The sequence below is a fragment of the Rhinopithecus bieti genome, unplaced genomic scaffold, assembly GCF_001698545.2.
Source record: "Rhinopithecus bieti isolate Rb0 unplaced genomic scaffold, ASM169854v2 scaffold_39746, whole genome shotgun sequence".
In the NCBI taxonomy this organism is placed as follows: domain Eukaryota; kingdom Metazoa; phylum Chordata; class Mammalia; order Primates; family Cercopithecidae; genus Rhinopithecus; species Rhinopithecus bieti.
In genome coordinates, this window is record NW_016816960.1 from 2,810,987 (window position 1) to 2,814,672 (window position 3,686).

At 41.7% G+C, this 3,686-nt stretch overlaps 1 pseudogene; it reads left to right on the plus strand.

Moving 5' to 3' along the window:
- Nucleotides 1–2,769: 2,769 nt before the first annotated feature.
- Nucleotides 2,770–3,686, plus strand: part of LOC108517620 (40S ribosomal protein S5 pseudogene) — an 8,032-nt pseudogene continuing 7,115 nt past the window's right edge.

Sequence of the window (3,686 nt, forward strand, 5' to 3'; positions counted from 1 at the left end):
CCCACCCCACCTCCCCATCCTGTGCCCATAAAAATCCCAGGCTCAGCCAGCAGAGAGGAGAAGCAGCTGGATGTTGGAGACTACGGTTGGACATTGGAGAGAAGCAGCTTGACTTCAGAGGAACAGCTTGACTGCAGGGGAAGCTTACCTTCGTACTCCATCCCCTTTTCAGCTCCCCTTCTTACTGAGAGCCACTTTCACCAGCAATAAAATCCCCATCTTCAGTTCATTAGTGCAACCTCACTCCTCCTGGATGCTGGACAAGAACTTGAGTGCCATGAATGTCAGTACAAAAGGCTGTCACACTTACCCTCCACTGAACTGTTAACACTTAAGCCGTCTGCAGATGACAAAGCTAAAAGGCCACTGTAACACTTCCTCTGGGGCTTTAGGAGTCACAGGCACCCTACCCTAGAGGCAGCCATGGGACCAGTAAAACATCTGGTAAATAGGAAATAATTAATGATTTATTGTTAAATGCATTGACTATATTGTCTGTTCCCTGTACTATAAGTATTTACTTAAAACATGTATTTATTCTACAAAAAATATTCAGCTCATAATATGGAGACTGTGTCTTATTTACACATTTCTTAGCAGCACACTTTACATATGGAAAAAACTCATTAACTATTTGCAAATAGCTTATTTCTATTTCTTAATTTTAAAACAGTTTTTTTTTCTAAAGACAGGGTCTCTCTCCATCACCCAAGCTGGAGTACAGTGGTCTAATGACAGCTCACTGCAGCCTCAAACTCCCTGGCTCAAGGGATCCTCCTGCCCCAGCTTCCTGAGTAGCTAGGACTGAAGGTGTAGACCACCATGTCTGGCTGGGTTTTTTCTAATTTTTTTTTTTTTTTTTTTTTTTTCTTTTGTAGACACGAGGTCTTGTTACAAAAGATTGCTTGAGCCCTGGAGTTCAAGACTAGCCTGGGCACCTAGCCTGTTGCCTCCCAAATGCTATAATTACAGGTGTGAGTCACTGTACCTGGCCCCAGACAGCCTGTTTCTAAATATCACCTGCCATGCATTTCAGGACGGATCACAACTCTGCTCTGTCCTTCTTCTGGTGCAGCCTAAATCATCATACTTACCATTCCTGAGTTCCATCATTCATGCTCAGGTATTTGAGAAGATAATACCTGTTTGAAAGAACACAGAGAAACAGCACTGAGAGGTTGCCTTTCATATACTCACAAAACTACTTACATTTTATTCTTAAGGATTCCCCCCCAAAAAAGACATGGAAAATATATTTTATTCAGCTACTTTAACTTTTTTCTCTAGCCTACATCTATAAGACTACAGTAAATATAGTAAAAACAGGTGGAATAAAATGTCTGTTACAGATTGTCTTTGCTCCAAAGCACAGCAATATGTAATAGAATCTAAAAGCACAATATTTCTCATCTTGAAGAATGAAAATAACGAATTCTGGTAAGCTTTACATTCTTGCTTCTAGTAAAAGAATTCCTGCATGAATATGGTACACAAAAAGTTATATGAGCTTCCAATATGCAAAAGAAATGCATTCAAACATTAAATTTACATAATCCCCTGGTAGGATTTATCTTAACTGCATTGTTCACAAATGATCAAAAGTATTTGAGCAAACTAGCCCTGTATGAAAAATATACTACTACTAAAACCTAATGAACCTTTATATACAACCTTTTCTATTCCCTGGTTCCACTCTGGAAACCTGGGATATACCTGAAAATAGATAATTACTGATTTCTTGGAAGCAACGAATTGATTGTAAAGGTTGTATATTGAGGATCACACATATGCCTGGTTCCACGTGCTTTGAGATAGTTATGGGGACTTAGGCAATTCACTTTAATTACTGAGTCTCATTTTCTTTATTTGTAATAAGAACCTGCAAGGACTAGTTGTGCTTCTGATGGAAAATAAAGTGAGTTGTGGAAGTGACAATAGTATTGTAAGGGTTGAGTGATTTCTTCTCCCACATGCTCTGTTTTAAACCTATCAGAGTGGAAACAATTCTGTTCTGCTATTGTACAAAAACAGTCATAGATGAGGAATTCCAATAAAACTTTATTTACAAAACAGATGGTCAGTTGAATTTGGTCATGGATCATAATTTATCAATCCCCTTTTAAAGGATGGAAACTAAATTGTTCAGTCATACCTTACGTGGGTTGCTAAACAAGATTTTGAACACATACTAGGTGTTCTTGTTCTAGTGTAGTGAACGTGTTCTTGTTCACTACACTATGTTCACTGTAAAAACTTTGGAAATTTATTTTAAAAATTAAAGAAAGTGACCACCTTTTCTCTTCCAGAGATCTTGCATCTTCCAGAGATAACCACGAATAATACTTTTGTATAACTCTCTTTAGTCTTGGTTCAGTAGACTTCAGTGCATGGTTAAGACTGTATGGGTGGTAGATTCCTGTCTAGTCTCTGATTCACTTAACACATGTCATAACCACTTTTCGTCACCATTAAAATCCTTCATGGACATCATCTTGATGCAGCGATTTTGCATCCCCTGGAGAACATAGATCAGCTATTTTGCCTCAAGATGGGACTAAATTTGAAGTGCAAGTTGAAATACAGCTCCAGGTGGGACCATATCCAGTCCAGCTCTCCACTCTCCTTTCCCTAGCCTGCTGTCCTGCCCTTCTCCTGAGAGGTCTCCTTCAGAAAATCATGTTCATTGATGATTTACTGGGTAAAGAAAATGTCATGCATATACATAATAGAAAACTACACAGCCGCTCTGCCTTTCTGTGCCAGGGTGGCACGTGGTCCACGCTGAGCGACAGAGACTCTCAGGTTGTGCTCTCAGGATGACGGAGTGGGAGACAGCAGCACCAGCGGTGGCAGAGACCCTTGACATTAAGCTCTTTGGGAAGTGGAGCACCGATGATATGCAGATCAATGCCATTTCCCTGCAGGATTACATTGCAGTGATGGAGAAGTATGCCAAGTACCTGCCTCACAGTACAGGGTAGTATGCCCCCAAACGCTTCCGCAAAGCTCAGTGCCCCATTGTGGAGACCCTCACTAACTCCATGATGATGCATGGCCGCAACAACTGCAAGAAGCTCATGACTGTGTGCATCGTCAAGTATGCCTTTGAGATCATACACCTGCTCACAGGCGAGAACCCTCTGTAAGTCCTGGTGAACGCCATCATCAACAGTCGTCTCTGGGAGGGCTCCACATGCATTGGGCGAGCCGGGACTGTGAGACAACAGGTTGTGGACGTGTCCCCACTGCACCATGTGAATCAGGCCATCTGGCTGCTGTGCAAAGGAGCTCATGAGGCTCCCTTCCGGAACATCAAGACCATTGCTGAGTGCCTGGCAGATGAGCTCATCAATGCCATGATGCTCATGACTGAACATAGGGCTCCTCCAACTCCTATGCCATCAAGAAGAAGGAGGAGCTGCAGCGTGTGGCCAAGTGCAAGCACCCATTTTCCCGGCTGTTGCCCAATAAACCTGTCTGCCCTTTGGGGCAGAAAGAAAGAAAGAAAGAAAGAAAAGAAAGAAAGAAAGAAAGAAAGAAAGAAAGAAAGAAAGAAAGAAAGAAAGAAAGAAAGAAAGAAAGAAAGAAAGAAAGGAGGGAAGAAGGGAAGGAAGGAAGGAAGGAAGGAAGGAAGGAAGGAAGGAAGGAAAGGAAGGAAAGGAAGGAAAGAAAGGAAAGAAAGGAAA